The sequence below is a fragment of the Juglans microcarpa x Juglans regia genome, chromosome 1S, assembly GCF_004785595.1.
Source record: "Juglans microcarpa x Juglans regia isolate MS1-56 chromosome 1S, Jm3101_v1.0, whole genome shotgun sequence".
Classification (NCBI taxonomy): domain Eukaryota; kingdom Viridiplantae; phylum Streptophyta; class Magnoliopsida; order Fagales; family Juglandaceae; genus Juglans; species Juglans microcarpa x Juglans regia.
The window spans coordinates 21,620,600-21,641,744 of NC_054595.1; the positions used below are offsets into that span (position 1 = coordinate 21,620,600).

Sequence of the window (21,145 nt, forward strand, 5' to 3'; positions counted from 1 at the left end):
GTTTCTTCATTTTACTTCGTTTTCTCATGAGCCACAACAGATTCTAATTCTGAGAAATACCGTTGTGTTGAACCCATTTCATTTTCTTTAGGTCATATCTATAGCATGTATCTGTCCTCCACAACAGTAGCCCATTTCATTTTATTTACTCAACGCCGTAACTCATTTTTTCCTTCGTTTTCTCATGAGCCAAACAACAAAAACCACAATATATTCTATTGAAATAGGGAGAAAAAAAACCCACAGATTTCAGAAACTTGAAGATTAATTAAACCAAAAAATTAAAAATAGCCATAGAACTCCAAATCTGTAGAAAAAAACCCACAAAAGCCTAATCATTTGTTAGATCCATGTAGAAATTTCTTGGGAAAATCAAAACTCAAAGGAAAACAAACGAAGGGAAAGAAAAAGACCCGTGAGATTGCATAATAAAATTTCCAGGTCAAGTGTGTCGACATCGAAGCTAGCTCCCAAGTAGTAATCGAAGTGACCAAGAGAATCGACGTTCTGGAGAGTTGGCCAGCAAGCTATTCTTCATGCTCTGTCGGAGCCAGAGGAACGAGCCGAGAGCTAGGGTTGGAGATGGGAGGCTATGGTCGAGAGAGTTCTAGAGAGTTGGAGATGAGAGGCTACGGTAGTGTTCTTGTCTCAAGGGTAGTGTTTTTGGTTTCGACGGGTTGTGTTTCCTAAAACCCGCTATCAGGCATTTGACCCGATGAACCCGTCTTTCACGGGTTGGGAAAGTCGGGTCTTTCGGACGGATCGGGCTTACGGCCCATTATGCACAGCCCTACTAGAAACTCCCACTAGCTTGGTTCTATTTAATTAACCAGTTTATATAAAACATCCCCACCCAATTTAATCAAACACCATTCCCTTTTTAAATATTAAAACGCACTCATAATGAAAGCCCTGTTAATTATTGGGTCTTTGACAACCCAAAATTACTGTGGTAGATTCAATCCATATACAGGACTTATTTAAATAATGAGATGAGATGAGATGAGATGATTTAGATGAGTTTAATAAAATATTATTAGAATATTATTATTATTTTGAAATTTCAAAAAATTGAATTATTTATTATATTTTGTATTAGAATTTGAAAAAATCCTCTGAAAAACACTGGCGCATGTGTAAATGAGGTGCTCTACCAACTGAGCTATAGCCCGCCCAGGGCATAAGGGGCATGATGACTTGACGTCATCCTCACCTTCCTCCGGCTTATCACCAGCAGTCTACTCAGGGTTCCAAACTCAACGGTGGCAACTAAACACGAGGGTTGCGCTCGTTGCGAGACTTAACCCAACACCTTACGGCACGAGCTGACGACAGCCATGCACCACCTGCGTCCACATTCCCGAAGGCACCCCTCTCTTTCAAGAGGATTCGCGGCATGTCAAGCCCTGGTAAGGTTCTTCGCTTTGCATCGAATTAAACCACATGCTCCACCGCTTGTGTGGGCCCCCGTCAATTCCTTTGAGTTTCATTCTTGCGAACATACTCCCCAGGCGGGATACTTAACGCGTTAGCTACAGCACTGTACGGGTTGATACGCACAGCGCCTAGTATCCATCGTTTACAGCTAGGATTACTGGGGTATCTAATCCCATTCGCTCCCCTAGCTTTCGTCTCTCAGTGTCAGTGTCGGCCCAGTAGAGTGCTTTCGCCGTTGGTGTTCTTTCCGATCTCTACACATTTAACCGCTCCACCGGAAATTCCCTCTGCCCCTAACGTACTCTAGCTTTGTAGTTTCCACTGCCTGTCCGGGGTTGAGCCCTGGGATTTGACGGCGGACTTAAAAAGCCACCTAAAGACACTTTACGCCCAATCATTCCGGAGAACGCTTGCATCCTCTGTATTACCGCGGCTGCTGGCACAGAGGTAGCCGATGCTTATTCCTCAGATACCGTCATTGCTTCTTTTCCGGGAAAAGAAGTTCAAGACCCGTAGGCCTTCTACCTCCACGCGGCATTGCTCCGTTAGGCTTTCGCCCATTGCGGAAAATTCCCCACTGCTGCCTCCCGTAGGAGTCTGAGCTGTGTCTCAGTCCCAGTGTGGCTGATCATCCTCTCGGACCAACTACTAATCATCGCTTTGGTAAGCTATTACCTCATCAACTAGCTAATCAGATGTGAGCCCCTCCCAGACAGATTCATGAGAAATAATAAATCCATTTCCCACCTGCACATTTGCAAGTGGGCTGGAAAGACGAAAGAGTGTTGAGTTGTTAGTGTTCATTGCATAATTAGCAAGGATGTGCATCAGTGTACATAGGAAGTAGGAACCACCTATGCCAGCAATTTCCAGTCAGGCTCTTCTATTAAAAACCAGAGTTTTCATGGTCTTTTTCAGGAATTTGTCCTTTTCAGGAATTTTCAACTCCAAACTAACCACGTTAATAGACCTTACAATTCCAAAGACTTTCTCCTCATATGCTAGATCAAAGATATTTATTACAACATACATCTCATCTAATTAATACAAAATTTTCAAATTCTCACAAAAAATATAATAAATAAGTTAGCTTTCTCAAATCTCAAAATAATAATAATAATATTAAAAAATAATATTCTAACAATATTTTATTCAACTTTTAACTAATATTTTGAATTTCGTTTCAAATCAGCTGGTAAAGTCAAAATATACAGTGCCGGCCGGTATAGAGAAGTATATTGTTTTGTACCGGTAAGAGTTTCAGCCGTATCGGCAGGTACCGGCCGATATATTGGATTTCGGCCGATATACAGATTTTGACCTTTACTTTTTTTTTTTGTTCATTTCTTCAAACTGCAGGCTCATTTTTAGACTCCCGATTTAGACCAGACTATTTATAATTTATATATATATATAATTTATATATATAAACTATTATTTTGAAATATAATTTATATATATATAACTTATTCATATATAGGCTATTTCGAAACGGTATTGATATCGAAATTTTTCGTTTCAATACCTCGATCGAAGCAGTGTTCAAAACATTTTTTTTTAACTTTTATCTTAATTTACCTCATCTCATATTAACTCACTATCCAAACCTGTTCTTACAAATTCAAACCAATCCAACCTTTGACAATTAAAAGGTCGTAGAAAATCCAGACCTTTTAATTTTAATCACCGAACGTCACTGGCCTGGAAGCGCTGCCTGATCAAGTGGTCCTATAAAACTGCTACAAGGCAATGGTCTATTGTGCAATATTAATTATCACCTTTTTTTTTTTTTTTTTGTTAGTTTTTGAGTACTATTCTATGAATCCATCCAGAGAGCCTGAGCTGGAAGCCAACTTTGTTTTTCGTTTGATTTTTTTTTTCTCAGTTTTTTTTTTCTGAGTTTTTCTTTTCATTTTCTTTTTATATATTTTTATTTGAGTTAAGCAACTTATCAAAAAGATGCCGCCCTAAACTTTTACTAAAGAGAAATCCTGCTTTAAGGTCGGTCTACTCTCCAAGACTACATACTAATAATGTAGTAAATTGGGTTTATTTTCAAAAGAAAAATACTAATATGCCGTCCCAACTTGACCGCTCTTTTTGACTGTTTGGCAAATTTTTTTTTATTTAATAATTAAAAAAGTGTTTTTAAGTGTATTGATATATTTTTTTTTATTTTTTAAAAATATTTAAATATATTAAAAAATAAAAAAAAAAAAGCAAAAAAAAAAAAAAAAAAACGACTGGACGGCACGCCCAACAGTAAATCTGGGCGACAAAGTAGCATTGCCCTTTTCAAAATGATCCAGAGCTTCTTCTCCCCCTCCCTCTGCAAATCTCTCTCTCTCCCCCCCCCCTCACAAAAGCAGATCATGGTTTTCTCTTCCGTCGATACTCCTCGAAGCGTGCACTAAGAGGACCCAAAAACGAAAATCCCTCTGCTGAAGCCCTTTCCCCCGTCAAATGGAACTTCCAATAGCAGTGGTGAATGGGGTTTTGGGTTTGATTTTAACTCAAGCCATATGACTAAATAAGATGGTTTTATCGTAGGTTTATTCTCCCAAAGCAAGGTCAATGATACTGCGAGTGGGATGACCTCATCGAAACCTAATAAAAAAGCTGATTATGTTGAGAATTTTTGGGAATTTCAGGATGCATTTCCAGAAACTGGATCAAAGTATATATAAGTTGGTGAGTTAGTTTGATTTGGTTTCTTCATTTTATTGATAATGTTGAGATTTCAAAGAATGTGCATCGTCAAACTTTAAGTCTGACTATAGGAAAAGCCAAAGGTTGCTGATACATCTCTTACTGGTGGAGAAGCGCAAACATTTGGTGGTGATGGTGTCGTTGGCCCTGTAGATTTTTTTGATGTATCAGATGGGATCTCTCAAAATTCCAAGAAAGGGGCCTCTGGATTTAATCTCAACCCAAGCTCTATGAACGGTATAATCTTCGAGCCATATTCTAAAAGTGAGCCAAATGAATTGGTATCCTCTTTGGTTGATGAGAATGTTGGTGCCAATGAGAACTTTTGCGAATCTGAAGCGAGGAGGGAGAACGTGGGAGGAGAAACAAAAATTCGAATGGAGGTAACGTGGAGAATGAGGAAAACGTGGGGAGGAGTCTAACGATGCGTTTTGAAAAAAAATAAAAAAATAAAACCAACTCAGTTGATGTGGTCATGGTGTTGGAAACTTTAGGGGCCTTAGAGTAGAAGATATTAACATTAAGAAGATAAGAGTTTCTGAGGGGAGAGGGGAGAGTAATCTGATTATACATGGTAATCAATTTACAACTTGATTATTAGAATTATTAGAATTAGTTATTTATACATACATACATACACATATATGTATGTATGTATATAAAAGTCCAATTTCCATTATTTAAAATAGTAACAAGAAATTAAAGACCATCATTTATCACCATAGATTTGAAAAAAAACAAATTTAAGTTGTCCCTTCATGGTGAGGTCCATCATGATAGGCTACTTGCTTTTCTTTTCTCGGTCATAGGCAACACCTAGCTATTTAATAATATGAATAATTTTATTTAGCATCTTATACTACATCTCTTTTAATTTTTTTTTTCTCATAATAAGTATGTGATATATGAATATTAGTAGAACAACTCAATTAGTTTAGTAAAAATAAAATATAATAAATAATAAATAAAACAAAACAATTTTAAAATATGTAAGGTGTGTGGGGTGGGATGATGAGTAGTGTTAATGCTTAAAAATAGCACAATAAGTCGAAAGAGGAGAAATAGTCATTCCCGACCCGCTATGGCAGTTTAGGCCTTGATCGGTATGGTTTGAACGTCAGTAATCCAGTACGGCTGTACGGAGTCCGTGCGTACATCTATAGCAGTGAACAATAAATAAATGCAGAAAAAATAAAGAGATGAGATACACAAATTTATGTGGTTCGCCATAAGGCCTATGGGGTTCGGCATAATATACTTATTTTACAATCTCTCATAGTCTCTTATCCTCACACTATAATGGAGATTGAAGACCTATCTTCTAAAGGTGGCCTTGTCATTGGTACTTTAGTTCTGAGGTTGAAAAAGCTAAAGGAGAGGTTGAAGTAGCGGTCCCCACCTCCAGTTGTCTAGAAGAAGCCCCCTTATTCTTTGCCCTCTTTTCCTCTTTACGTCACTCCTCTCCTTTATGTTACCTCTCCTCTTTTCCCTCCTAGCACATTTTCTTTCATTAGTCTTTTGTCCTCTCCTCCCTTCTCTCTTTTTTCCCTCCTGATGAGACCCCCCCAATTTGGGCTGGGCTTTGGAAACCCATTATGGGCTTAAGATATTTTATCTCCTCTAGTTGCTTGCGATTCTTAAGGCCAATTCACTCCTAAAGAAAGTCTTGAGAATCTTTAAGATAAAATATGCAACAAAGTTAGTCCATATAAATCTGTAGAAAAATAAACCTCGGGAGTGGGTCCCTGATTTTCTATTTTATTTGCGTTTAAGCGATAAAGATTTCCAAGCACGAGACTAGGAGAGAGATAGGCTCGACCGCATAAGGTACGAGCATGGAGCTCGGCTTCAGCAGGAGATGAACTCGACTGTGTAAGGTGCGAGCATGGAACTTGACTTCAACAAGAGATGTACTTGACCATGTAAGGTGCAAATGAAGGGGTGGACGGGCAGTCAAGTGACTTGCTCGCCTATTTGGGCGCCTAGCAAGCTAGGTAGTCCTTGACCTTTCCCACCTATTAGCTCGTTATGAAAGTGGTGAAAAGATGGGCAGTCGAAAGATTAGACCTGCCTCATTAGCCCTCGTAGACATGAGGGAGGTTCAACAATTCATAAGACTGGACTCGCCTTGTTGCTGTGAGGGAGGTCGAGTAGTTCGTAAGATTGGACTAGCCTTGTTTAGGCCTGTTCCTCCTGGCCATGTTTTTTCCTGCCCGAGTTTGAAATAAATCTGGGTGGTACCCGCATAGAAAAACCTGGGTACACCTTGTCTAGGACCCAGTACCCCATTTTTTTCCCCTGGTTTGAATGTTTTGATTTTTTTTTGTTCATTTCTAGCAACTAAATGGACAAAAACTTAAAAGGAAAATGCATATTATGGTTTTTTTTTTTGCACTCACGTCTATATATCATTTTCACTTCCAACCCAAAAGGAAGACTCATTTTAGGACTACATACAGATATTGAATACACTTTACCGTATAGCCAATGCTTTCCAACTTCAAGGTGGTCACAATTTTTCCAACTCTTGGACTTTGACCTTGTAAAGGAAAATGAATGTATCAGATGGGTGTGATTGAAACTGCACTGAAACAAAGAAAATTACATGCATTTTATTGGTGATCAAGGAACATGTAGGTTTTGATTAAAAAAATTAAATAAATAGAGTTTGAATGTTGCATCAATATTTTTTCATGAAAAAATATTTATAACATGTAGGCTTTGATTAAAAAAACAAAGGGATGCAATCTAGGTTCAGGCTCGAGTTTGACCCGAGCTAACTAGTCAAGGTTTCAGCCCGGTTTTGAAACCCGAGTTTTGGTCATGGTATACTAGGGTTTTCAGGGTGCGTCTGTCTGAACATCTGTTATTGTAGAAAAGCGTATATTCATCTGATGTTTTTGTTTTCAATGGTGTTGGTGAATTTGTCTTTTCCAATGTGAATTGTTGTTAACGTTTCCATTTTACCGTCAATGTTAGAGTTTATTTATAGTAACCCATGCAAAATGGTCTGGGAGCTCGTCAACCCCCTGGGCCTACCTTAGGCGGTTTCTGAGCTCGGAGACACTTTAACTCTGAAGGCTCATTTTCGAAGGTAACTTACTGGTAGCAGTTATGGTAGGAGCGCGAACACCCGGCGTTTGCTGGTGGATATGTCATCCCATGAGTAACGTCGGGCAATGCGTAAGACTGGACCCGCCTTGTTGACATGGCGGAGGTCGAGCAACTCGTAAGACTAGATTCGTCTCGTTGACCCTCGAAGAAGTGAGGGAAGGTCGAGCAGTTCGTAAGACTGGACTCGCCTTGTTGATGTTGAGAAGGTCGAACAGTTCGTAAGACCGAACTCGCCTTTTTGACCCTCGTAGAAGTGAGGGAATGTTGAGGAGGTCAAGCAGTTCGTAAGACTGAACTCACCTCGTTGACCCTTGTAGAAGTGAGGGAATGTCGAGGAGGTCGAGCAGTTTATAAAACTGGACTTGCCTTGTTGCCCCTCGTAGAAGTGAGGAAAGTTGAGCGGAGGTTAAGTAGTTCATAAGACTGGACTCGTCTTGTTGGCCCTCGTAGAAGTGAGAGAAGTCGAGTGGAGGTCGAGGCACTTGAATATTCTACAGAAGCCAGACCGGTTAGCGTAGATAATTCCCAATCACAAGTGTGAAATTTGAGCACCTAAATCATCCTGTTGGAGTGTGGTGAAGGTTTGAGGTGTGCTAACGAGGCCCGTGACTATCAATGTTTCGACGATGATGGAGGTCCAGGGTAACCGCACTCATGTTAGTGTCAAGAAATTTATTCCAATGAAAACATATTGAGAAGTCTGAACTATGCCTAAGTGGGGCTATGTAGCCTGTGTTTCGTGCCACAAGAATCAATTATGTTAGTAAAAATAAAATGCACATAATGTTTTAGGGAGACAAATTGGGGTGTTTTAACCGCTGTAGTCGATTTTTCTTGACTGAAGTTGCCCGCATCTTTTTGTTGTTTCTTCTCTTTCTTACTCTTCTTTTCTCTGTCTCTCTGTCTCTCTCTCTTTTTACGCTGGGGGAGTTGTCTGCCTTTGAATACTTCAGTAATGGGGGAAGTCGCGAGGTTGAGGAACTTATGGGTCGTGCAAGTTGCGGCGGCCAAAGGCCTTGGTTCTGAGTAACCCCGTCGTTGAAGGGTTGTTGGCCAACAAACCTGTGTGGTCGAGGAACTCCCCTGGTTGGCTTCTGTAGATAGAAGACCCATGGCCAAGTGACCCACTCTGGCCGAGGAGAGCGGTGGTCGAGCAACCCCAAGCTCAGGCTGAGATGCATGTGTCTGAGGTGTATGTTGGACTGCATGGCTGAGACATGTTGACCACTTGCATGGCATTGACTGCTCACTTGAGTATGGTTGAGATGCCCGATAGGATACATGGCAGGGTGGTGAGGAGTTAGCTGGGATGGTGCAGCTGCCAGTTCATGTGGTCTAGGTGGTCGCTTGCATGTAGCCATGATGTAGTTTGTGATGCTAATGCAATGGCCGAGACAAGATGGCGTTGGCTGTGTTTGTTGAGAAAGGATGGTCTTGGCTGCATTGGCCGAGCCGAGATGCATATGGGCAAGACAGCAAGGTCGGGACAGAGATGGGCAAGGCATATCTTGCTACTAGGGTGGTCGAGACGTGTGCGGTCGAGAAGGATATTGGCTGATGTGCATGGTCAATTAAACCAGTGGTCGAGGAAGGAGGACCCGTCATAGGTGGTCGAGCAAGTGAGGCCATGTTGCTCATCCCGTGGTTGAGGAGGAATGACCGGTAGGGAGGTTCCCCATTGGCATTTTCTATGGTCAAGGACCACTATGCTGACAACTAAAACGTCGATAGGGAGGTGGCTGTTGGAGGACTATGGAGTCCATAGGCAGTCGGTGAAGAGATCACCGTGCGTATCCCCAGCACACGGAGCGTACTACCTTCGTGGACGGGGGCCGCTCTTGTGGCGGTAGAAATCATCGGCGTCCTAGGTGGTGACCTCCGGTGGGACTTGGAAGGGAATATTTTTTCACCTGCTTGACCATTAACAAGAACAACATAGTGAACAATTTCAACACATTCCATCACCAGCCTTATCCACCTCTATGCAAACCCCAGTTTTCTCATAATGGCTTTTAGAAAAATTTACTCAATTCTGTCATATGCCTTGGACAAGCCCATGCTCCCATTTTTACCTTTTTGTCTAGTCCTCATTGAATGAAGTAATTCAAAAGCAACCATCACATTATTAGTGAGAAGTCTGTTTGGGATGAAGGCACTTTGATTATAAGAAATGATGAGGGGCAAAACTTTCTTTAGCCTTATTTGCAAGTACTTTGTTTAACATCAAGCTGAGCATGTTTATTGGCACGTGAATGAGTGGTGTCTGAAGAAGGAGCATCATTACAGCTATCAGTAAGAAGCACCATGGACGATGTAGTTGGTGGAGAACCACACGTGTCATTAGGCATTGAAGTAGAAGTTGGCAATGAGGAAGTGGTGGAGGTGTGTGGCACCGCTGAAGCATCACAAGTAATTGGAGTTGACATGTCAATTTCACTTTGGACTTGAGGAATAGGTGCCACAACGTGCATTGAAGTTGACTTTGGTGCATCAACCTGCAAAAGAGGAAAATCATCCTCTCGGAATGGGGTTTAGCTTGATGGTAAGGTATGGAAGGGGATAAAGGCATGGAGGTGAATGGAAAATTATTTTCATCAAATATAACATGGTGGGAGATGTAAAGACGTCCCGTGGAAGGATCAAGACACCGATACCCATGGTGATTTAGACTGTATCCCAAGAAAACACATTTTTTAAAGTGAAAATCAAGTTTATGATTATTATAGGGACAAAGATATGGCCAACACGCATAACCAAAAACTCTTAAGAATTGATAGTTAGGGTGTTTTCTAAAGATAATTTCATAGGGACACTTATTATGTAACACCGAGGTAGGTAGTTGATTTATGAGATAACATGCAATTTGGAAAACCTATTCCCAACATGTGTGGGGCAATGAGGATTGAGCAAGAAAGTGAGACCCATTTCAACGATGTGTCGGTGACGCCTCTCAACGGACCCATTTTGTTGATAGGTATGGGGACAAGTGATACATTGGTGAATACTGGTGTTCTTTAAAAAGTTGTTCAAGTGATGGTATTCAACACCCCAATCACTTTGGATGGCTTTGATCTTACGGTTAAATTGAATTTCAACAAGAGCTTGTAAGTGATGAAATGTAGCCTCAACATTGAATTTTAAAGTGAGAGGATAAAACAAAATATATTTGCTAAAATCATCAATAAAAACAAGATATTAATGATGCCCCCTTAAGGAAACAATAGAAGAGATCCCCACACATCAAAGAAAATTAAATCTAAAGGGCCTTTAGACTGAGACTCAGAAGGCAAGAATCGTAAACAACGACTTTTGGCCTTTTAACAGTCAGAACAAATTGGAAGCCTTTTACTGGAGGACACTAGTAGACGATCTTGGGGACAGTCTGAAAAGTAGGATGACCAAGCCTTTTATGCCAATTTTTAAGAGACACACGAAAGCCAACAAAAGCAGATGGAGAGAAAGAGTGAGTAGAAGAAGTCATGGAGAAGAGACCATTATGTAGAGGTCCACAATGAAGAAGCTTCCCCGAGTTGAAATCCTTGATGATAACAAAATTTGCATGAAGTTCAAAAGACATTACCTTCAAGAGAAAATTGTTGAACTGACAATAAATTTTTGCAAATAGTAGGAACAAGCAAGAGATTTTTAAGTAGAAAGGAATTATTTAAGGCATGAAGTTGGGAAGAGCCAATGTGAGTTATGCGTAAATTTGTACCATTACCAACTTGAATGTGATCTGTGCTAGAGTATTTCGCATTCCTCATAGAAATATTATTCATGTCGACTCTAAAATGATGGGTGGCGCCAGTGTTTGGATGCTAATCAACGTCTTTCTGAGAAGTCGAAGTTGCTGTCAACGCAACAGAATTGGTGGTAGAGTTTCCACTTTAAAATGCTAGATCAAAACTATGATAGCACTTAAGTGTGGTATGACCGAATTTTCCACAAACTTGACATAAGGGTCGGGATGAACTTGATTGTTGTCCACCATGTGAATTATTTCCTTCATAGCCACCATGTCCTACTCCTTTTTGGCGAGACTTGTTGGAGTTGGCAGAGTCATTCCGTAGAGTTCTTCCTCAATAATTAGAATGCTTAGATGCAAGATTTACAGAGGAGTGAGGGAGGTTGACAGCCTGATTTTGTTGCTCAATGCGCATCTCGTGAGTAAGGAGATGGCTAAATAATTCCTCTAGACTCAAAGGATCAAGTCGAGTGGTGACAAAAGTCACAAAGGGATCATAGTTAGATCCGAGTCTTGCAAGAAGGAAAGAAAAGACTTTATCCTCGGTGAGGGATGTTCAGCTGTGGTGAGAGTATCATTGAGGCTCTTAACATGCTGAAAATATTCAAATACAATAGAATTTGATTTTCACAAGGTGGCTAGTTGTGTATGAACTTGAAGTATCCGAGCTCGATATTGAGACGTATACATTTTCTAGAAGGCAAGCTAGACCTGTCTAGAGGTTGAGTAGCCAACATTTGGGTGAGTACTCCTTCAATAAGGGAGGGCATGAGGGTGTTGAGTAGGGCTTGGTCTTGTTGAATCCAATGATGATAGGCTAGATTGGGGATGTTGAAAATTTCACCATTGTCAGACATGGAAGAATAATTGAATTGTCGTCGAGGTGGTATGGAATCATCTACAAAGCAAAATATGTGTTGACCACGTAAGTAGGGAACCGAAACAACCTTCAACAGAAGAAAATTATCCCGACCAAGCTTGACAAGAATGGATTGGGATGGGGTAGTGAAGGAGGAAGGTGTAGAGATGATAGGGTGGGCATTAGTATTTGAAATTCTTGAAGGATTGTCGTAGTTGTTTGAGGAAGCCATGGAGACGTTGGCCATACTCTAATACCATAAAGAGAATAACAGAGGTATGAAAATATTATTATTTCACTGCTTTGTTTTACATGCTTGTCATCTAATTTTTATACTCATGAACTATGTACAATTTTGGGCAAGAAAGATATTCATTAATTGATGAATGATTTGCTGTCAAATATTACTTCAAATCTTGTGTTATTCGGTGGTCAATGCAGAGACTGGATTTCCTTTTACTAGTACTCCTTCCTTGTTGCGTTTGCTTGATTTGTGGGATATTATATTGGTTCGTAAATCATGGGATGCAGAGAGATATAGTATTCAAATTTTATTGGAATTAAACTTATGCCCTCAATCTATCACTTATTACTTTTTCAACCCGTACCATCCTTTAAAACTAAAACATTAAGATTATGCAACAATACTTAATTTTCGGTCCATCCTAATGAATTTGAACAAGCGAGTAAAATACTACAACTTATGTTCTGAATTAGGAGGCTTACCGACAATTTTAATAAATAAGGACTATACTGCAAAATTAATATTAATGATAATTTAACAATAAAATATAATTTTTACAAATTCAAATTTATAGCGAATAGGAATTCAAACAAGTTCACAAGGTATCCTTTCAATCTTCTACAACAATCTTCTACAACAAGTTAATTAAATATTTGGTTCATGAATATGAGGTGATAAGGCTTGGTTTGGATAGTGAAATTGTCTGAACTCATCTCATCCAATCATTAGAATTTTTTCAAACTTTCAAACAAAATACAATCAACAATTCAACATTTTCAATTTCCAAACAAAAATAATATTAAAAGATAATATTTTAATAATATTTTATTCAACTTTTATTTCATATCATTTTAACTCACTATACAAATCAGGCCTTAAGGCAGTTGGCGGGTTCTAATTCTAATTGCAATATATAATTTCCAAGGAAACAGAATTTTAGGGTGCATTTGACTGTTTGAGAACTCAAGTATTCTCATATATTTTTAGATATTTTATTCTCAAACATCACTTTGGTACAAAATACTTCTTAATTTCAAATATTCAACTTCTTTATTTAGTTATTACAGTTTTTTCAAGATTTAGAATAAAACATAAAAATATATAATTTTTTTAAATTTTAAAATTAAAATTATATTAAAGCGATTGAAAAGGGAAAGACCGATTGATAGACGTTGGACGGATGACCGTGTTACCAAATGAGCTGCTTTGTTTGACTTGCCTCCCTTTGCAAAGTAGCAGGACATCTCTTTAACGGTCAGCATTGCATGTTGGCAAGTAAGGGTGTAAATTTAAATCGGAAAATCAGACCAGATCGGATCGGTTGAACCGGTTTTGAATCGGTCTGATCCGGAACCGGTTTTTAAATTATGCAAACTGGTCGGAATCGGTCCGGTTCCGATTCTACGATTTCCGAAACCGGACCGGACCAGTTGGAGAAAAAAAATATAAAAACATAAAAATTAATATTTTATATATAAGTTATATATATAATATATAATTATATGTGAAATTTTTATATATAATATATATAATTATATATCATATATGAAATAATTTCATATTATAATTTATAAATTATAACATAAAATGTTAATCTTAAATATGAACATTTGTAATTTGTTTGATTATATGTTATTAATATAATTATATATAAGATAATGTTATTATAATTTATAAAATAAAAGTTTAATCTTAAAGATGAAAATTTAATTGATCATATTCTTTAAACATAAAAAATATATATTAAATTATATTATATAGTGTCTAATATATTATATAACTATACTAATATATAAGTTTATGACTAATACTAATATATAACTATACTAATAGTATAATATTAATACTATTATATAGTCTAATATATTATATAGCTATACTAATATATAAGTTTATAACTAATATTAATATATAACTATACTAATAGTATAATAGTAATACTATTATATAGTCTAAAACAGATTTTTTTACTAAAACAGCTTTTTTTTACTAATATATAACTATACTTTACTAAAACATATTTTTTTACTAAAACATATTTTTTTAGTAGTGCAGATTTTGTAATAAGAATAGATTTTTTGAAGTAGGTTTTTTTTATTAACAGATTTTTATTTTTTAATGATAAACTTACATTTTAAAAAACCAGAAAACCGGACCGGACCGGATTGGAAACCGGTAAAATCGGAGATACCGGTTTAGGAGGGTAACCGGTGCATAATCGGTTTTAAAAAATACAAAACCGGTACATACCGGTTTGGTCCTAAATTTTATCAAAAACCGGACCGGATCAGACCAGTTACACTCCTATTAGCAAGTAACATTCAATCATGTTGAGAATGTCTTTACAATTTTAAGAAAAATAAATTTAAAGAGATCATTATTTCAAAATTTTAAAAGTACCTTAATTCAAATTATTTCACTGTAATTCACACTATCCAAATCAACAACGCAATCAGCACACAGACGAGAGGTTACTTCAGGAGACGAGCCAGGAACAGTATTGCTGGTTCCAGATTTGACAACGTTAAAAAAAGGATTACCCACTTTCGATCGGCAGTATGTTACATCATCAATTGTTACATCGTTAATTAATTGTCATACAAAAAAGTTTGGTGGTCCAGAAAATAAGAAAAATATTTATTAACAATTTATTTATAATTATGGATTAAACTGATATATTTTTTAAAATTTTAGTTTGACTTTTATTTTAATTTAATGCTTTTAAATATTTAAATAATATTATTTTAATAAAAATTATAAATAAAATGTGATTGGATTGTAAGCCTTTCAGTATTCAGAAAATAATTATTACCTTTTTAAATTAATATTAAAGACATCCAAGTCTCTACCCCGTAGACTCATCACTCATGCCGTATTCATGGGAACTAGAAAGAGTCTTTCTGTTTCAAAAGCTTGCCTCGTGGCGAGGATCGATTCAAATCATACCCCCAAATTTGACAACCTTAATGATTCAATTGATCTTCAAGATCAAGGAATTTTCTTAATGCCTTTCAATAAAAAAAAAAATTTATTAATAAGTAATGTTATACATCACATTCTCATATCACTTTTATCTTATTTATAAAATGTGGTGCATTTATTACTATTAGATGATAAAGATTTATCCAATAAAAGATCATCCAATGATGATAAATTTGCTATATCTTATATATTAGGATGATAATGTTGTATAAAAATTTCCTTAATTAATTAAAAACCAAGAAAAGATCTTTGTGATTATGTTTTTGTTGATGTCAAAAATCTGTACAAAAGGCCCGAAGGGGGGAAATGATCATCATCGGTTCACAATGGTGATTTGAACTTTGATACGTGTTCTTTGCGATCATCCGTGAAATAAATAATAAATAGCAAAGAAAAATAAATAAAGAGAGACAAAGAGATTTACGTGGTTCAGCGTAATGCCTATGTCCACAAGTTGTTTGGGGCAAAATTCAATGTGATAGATGATTTTACATATCTCTAATGATCTCATATATCTCTCAATACAATAGAGAAATTTAGGATTTCAGAAGGTTGAAAATGGTGACTCTCTTGAGAGAAGATCCTTCGAAGTCATTATGTGTGGTGGAGTCTGTGTGTAGAGAAGTCGTCGAACCCCCTCCATCGTAGAAATCTCCTCTTTTTATAGAGTTTTATTTCTTTCCTTAGAGTGATTGTGTTCTATTTGCGTTAGATATCATTTCCTTTTAGAAGTCTGAGTCAACTTATTTCGGTTTATCTCTTACTTGCCTTATCTTTTGGTTTTATCTTTTTCCTTATTATTATTAGTGATAGGTTTTCAATGGGTTGGACCCAGTTAACTTTATATCAACAGTTGTCTGTGATTCTTAAGGTTGATTTACTCAACAAGAAGGCCTTAAGAATCTTCAAATCAATAATATACATAAAAATAAACTTTGAAATTTGGTCTTTGTTTTTTGTTTGTTTGTGCTAAGCAGTGAAGAACTCTGAGCGCGAAGCTCAGCTTGGAGAGATAGGCGGGAGATGGACTTGACCGCGTTAGATGCGAGTGTAGAACTCGGTTTGGAATTTGTTTGTATGAATGTTTGTCTGATTGGTTGCATGAGACTATTTATCATTAGCAAAGTGCAATTTTCATGATTATTTTTTGCTATTGTTTGTAGTAGTAGATTTTTTGCCTCTTGATGCAATTTTCTGTTGGCATGACCATTTTGGTATTTAAGGTTAGAGTTTGTTTGTTGTAAGCCGCTCTAAGTGGTCAGGGAGCCTGTTAACCTCCTGGGTCCATCCTAGGCAGTTGTCGAACTTGTCGACTAGTTCTCAAAGGTAACCCACGTGAAGCGATTGTAGAGCTCAAAGGCTCGTTCCCTGTTGGCAGCAGTTGTGGCAAGTTAATACACTCAGCTTGTGTTTGGCAAGAGGTGCGAGTTAAGGTACTCGACTTATGTTTTAGCGGGAGGATGCCTCAACCGCACATAAGGAGCAAGTGGAGACACCCGGCTTGTGTTTGGGTGGAGAATGCCTTGATCGTTCTTATGATGCGAGTGGAGGCACACATCTTTGAGAGCTAGGCTAGAGATGGATTCGACCGTGCTAGGCATTCGCTTATGGATGCGAGCGCAGAGCATCAGCTTACGAGTGCGAGTGAAGAGCATCTACTGATGGGTGAGAGTGCAGACCGTCAACTTATGCGTGTGAGCGCGAAGCATTGACTTTGGCGGGAGGTTGACTTGACCGTGCTTCTATGGTAGGAGACAGAGCTCGACTGCGCTAAAAAAAAAACCAAATAGGCAATATTAGATTATCCAAATCACAAGTTTGAGGTTCGCAAACCTGATCCAAGTGGCATGATGTCCTAGTGAGTATTCAATTCCAGTGGTGGTCAGTTGGAGCCTGAGGCATTCTGGTAAGGCTAAAGGGCTACATGGTCCTTTAATTTCTTGGGGCAAGCATTACCATTGCCTTGGGAATGGTGTTCTAAATTTGGGCAAGCGTTGTTGCTCGGGGAGACTTGGTTGCTCATGGGACGCTGGTTATCCGGAATGAGTGTTGTCATCGCTTGGCATGTGCCTCTGTTTCGATGGAAATAAGAAGCTGAGGTGTTTGTGTGGTGTTTGAGAATGACTCTACGGCTAATGCTCCAAGCTATGTGGATGACTTCCATCTTTTTGCTAGGTGGGACTTTATCATTATAGTGCATCCTCTTTGTCATTTATTTGCCCTTGGCTCTCGTTTTGGATGCGAATTGTTTGAACTTGCTAGAGCAATTTGGCTCTCCACTGTGTGTCTAGTATGTAGTGGTTACCAGCGTCTCCATGTGGCAATGTAGTTGTCGACAGAACTCTCAGACACAACTGAGAGAATGGTTTATCACACTTATTCAAAACATCGATGTGGTCAGCTTCATTTATTTGGAGCACTAAGGACAAAGCGTCATTCATGATGTCAATCATTGCATTAGCTCTCCCAGACGACCATTTTGTCAACATGCCCAAGCTCAGTACCACTTGGGAGCTGTATTTCATTCTCTAACAAAATTTGCATCGCATGAGAAGCCTCTCCAGAACAAGTAGGAAGTTCTACCTTATGAAGTTGCGGTTTGACTTCAAAAGCCCATAAAGAAGCCAAATGACCCAAGGAACACCTTGGAGTACGGTTGCTGCACTTGGGACTCCTTCCGATGGAGGAGGAGTTAGCAATGGAGGGGCATGGTAGATGACTGTTGCGACCTGGAACAACCAAAAGGTGGCGGAGGCCTTCACGGTAGTGGAGCTAGGCTGCAACATTGGTTTGAACCTTCACGGCGAGAGTGGATTTGTAATAGTGGAAATGTGCTCTCCAAGGGACGTTGCTCGCCATGGAACATTGCTCACTGCATGAACTGCTCGAGGTTGTCTGTTATGAGGTGGCTTGAATTCTGATTGAACAGTGCAAGTGTCGTAGGTTCGCTCGAGCGGAGGTTCACTCAGCTCGAGCGAAGTCAGACAGAGAGCTTCGCTCAACATTCGCTCGATATTCAGCTCGAGCGAATTCAGACAGAGAGCTTCGCTCGACATTCAGCTCAAGCAATATCCAAGTCAGAGAGCTTCGCTCGACACTCGCTCGACACCCAGCTCGAGCGAGTTCAGGCAGAGAGCTTCGCTCGACTCTCGCACAACTGTTGGCTTGAGCGAAGTGCAGAATATCTACGTTCGCTCGACACTCGCTCGACGTTCGCTCGAGCCAATGTTCACAAAAGTGAATTCTCACTTTTCCTATAAATATCAAACGGCGCCTCTCATTTGATTTACTTCTTCAGAATTCATTTGAGTTGTTTTTTAGTGTTTTCTTGAGAGAGAAGTCTAGAGAGAGTTTTGAGAGATAACTTCCTTGTGAAGTTTTGTTGTATTGATTTGTACTCCATCTCTGTTGATAGTGAAATCTTCGATACCGACCCCACCAGTGGACGTAGGCTCGTTTTGAGTCGAACCACTTAATTCTTGGTGTTCATTCTGTGTGATTGTCATCAATTTCTTTCGTTTTTTAGTTCCGCTACTATACTTCGCGTTAGTCCTAGCTTCACTTATTCCCAACAAACTGGTATCAGAGCTTGGCTCAGGATCTGGAGGGATGGCTATGGCTAAGTTCGAAGTGGAGAAATTTGACGGTCAGAACAGTTTCAGTCTATGGCGCATCAAGATGAAGGCTTTACTGCGACAACAGGGCTTGTCAAAAGTATTAGAAGTCTCGGTATCTGAAGATTCTCCGGCTCCTTCGAAAGAAGAAGAAGAAAAGGTACACAGTACTATTCTTTTGTCACTATCTGATGGAGTTTTAAGAGAGGTTGCTGATGAGGAGACTGCAACTGGTCTCTGGTCGGCACTTGAGAATCTGTACATGAAGAGATCTCTCACTAACCGGTTGTATTTGAAACAACGGTTATACACTCTCAAAATGAAGGAAGGTACTCTTATTTCTGAACACCTAGATGAATTTAATAAAATCATTATGGATCTGAGGAACATAGATATTAAGCTTGAAGAAGAAGATCAAGCGTTAATTATTTTATGTTCATTACCCACATCTTTTGAGAACTTTGTAAATTCCATGTTGTATGGTAGAAATACAATTTCCTTGGTAGATGTAAAGTCTGCTTTGAATTCTAAGGAGTTGAGGAATAAATTGAGTGTGAAGAACACTAATGAACAAGCTAGTGGCTTGTTTGTTAAGGGTCCTCAAGCAGGGGTAGATCGAATGATAGGGGTTCAGAGAAGAATAAGGGGAAATCCAGGGGCAGTTCACAAACAACGTTTAGTAAGAAAAACGTCAAATGTCATTACTGCCATAAGTTTGGTCACTACAAGAACGAGTGTCCAAAATTGAAAAACAGGGAGGACGACACTAGTTCATCTAATGCCGTTAGTGTTGCTGATGATAGGTCTAACGACCTAGATCTTGTTCTAGCAATAAGCGACTCCAATAGTCGCTTTAGTGACAAGTGGGTCTTGGACTCAGCTTGCACTTTCCATATGTGTCCCAAGAGGGACTGGTTCACTAACTATGAATCAGTCAACGGAGGTTCTGTTTTGTTAGGGAATGATATGGGTTGTAAAATTGCTGGAATTGGTTCAGTCAAAATCAAGATGTTTGATGGAATTGTCCGGACATTGTCTAATGTTCGACATATTCCAGAGTTGAAAAAGAATCTCATTTCTTTGGGTACTCTTGATTCTCTGGACTATAAGTACACTGGTGAAGGTGGAGCTATCAGAGTCAGTAAGGGCTCTATGGTTGTGATGAAAGGAGATAAGACAAATGGTCTTTATTTCCTTCAGGGCTCTACAGTGACAGGTGCAGCTGCAGTGTCAGTGTCAGATGATCCAGATTCAGATGTCACTCGTTTGTGGCATATGCGTTTGGGTCATATGAGTGAAAAGGGAATGTCAATTCTGAGTAAGCAGGGTTTGTTATGTAATCAGAAGATAGGGAAACTGGATTTCTGTGAGCACTGTGTGTTTGGAAAACAGTGCAGGGTTCAGTTCTCTACAGGGGTTCACAGAACCAAAAGTTCTGTGGACTACATTCATTCTGATCTTTGGGGCCCATCTTCCGTCCCGTCAAAAGGTGGAGCTCAATACTTGCTTACATTCATTGATGATTTCTCTCGGAAGGTTTGGGTCTACTTTTTGAAGCAGAAGAGTGATGTATTTGTCAACTTCAAACAGTGGAAAGCTTTGATTGAAAATCAGACGGGCAAGAAAATCAAGCGACTTCGCACTGACAATGGTATGGAGTTCTGCGGAGGTGAGTTTGATGAATTCTGCAGAAATGAGGGTATTGCCAGACATCGTACAGTTAGACATACTCCACAGCAAAACGGGGTAGCTGAACGGATGAACAGGACCCTTTTGGAGAGAGCTCGCAGCATGCTTTCTAATGCAGGCTTGGCTAAGGATTTCTGGGCCGAAGCAATCAACACGGCCTGTTACTTGATCAATCGCTCTCCAGCCACAGCGATTGGTTTGAAGACTCCGAATGAGGTATGGTCTGATACTCCTACTGATTATTCAAATTTGAAAATTTTTTGTTGTCCTGCATATTTTCATGTTAATGATGGAAAACTTGAGCCAAGGGCAAAGAAGGGCATATTCATTGGATATGCCAGTGGGGTGAAGGGATTCAGGTTGTGGTGTACAGATCCTAAATCACCCAAGTTTGTAATCAGTAGGGATGTCACTTTTGATGAAAAGTCCATGCTTAGTCCGAGGAAGGAGAATTCTGAGTCTACAGGACAAGAACAGGATGTTAGAAAGCAGGTGGAGTTTCAGGTGGAAGCATCACAAGGGCTGCCCAACGGCGCCCAAGATCATGCTATTGAAGATGAGCATGATTCCGATTCAAGTAGCGGCGCACAAGGTGAGCAAGACTACAGTATAGCGACTGGTAGACAGAGGAGGCAGATCAGACCACTTCAGAGGTATGCTCATGCAGATATGGTTATGTATGCTCTTACTACGGCAGAGAATATAGTTGGTCAGGAACCTTCCAGTTATTCAGAAGCTGTCAAGAGCGTAGA

General features: G+C 39.0%; 1 long non-coding RNA gene across 2 annotated transcripts; it reads left to right on the top strand.

Annotated features, from left to right (window-relative positions):
• Positions 1-1,307: 1,307 nt before the first annotated feature.
• Positions 1,308-20,928, top strand: LOC121246859. 2 transcript variants are annotated; one of them, XR_005937174.1, is made up of 4 exons: positions 1,308-1,542; positions 7,464-7,466; positions 13,069-13,075; positions 20,914-20,928. It is a non-coding gene; the product is annotated as an uncharacterized LOC121246859 (long non-coding RNA). The 2 variants fall into 2 exon arrangements; XR_005937173.1 differs by lacking the exons at positions 13,069-13,075; positions 20,914-20,928 and adding an exon at positions 16,441-16,453.
• Positions 20,929-21,145: the final 217 nt, after the last annotated feature.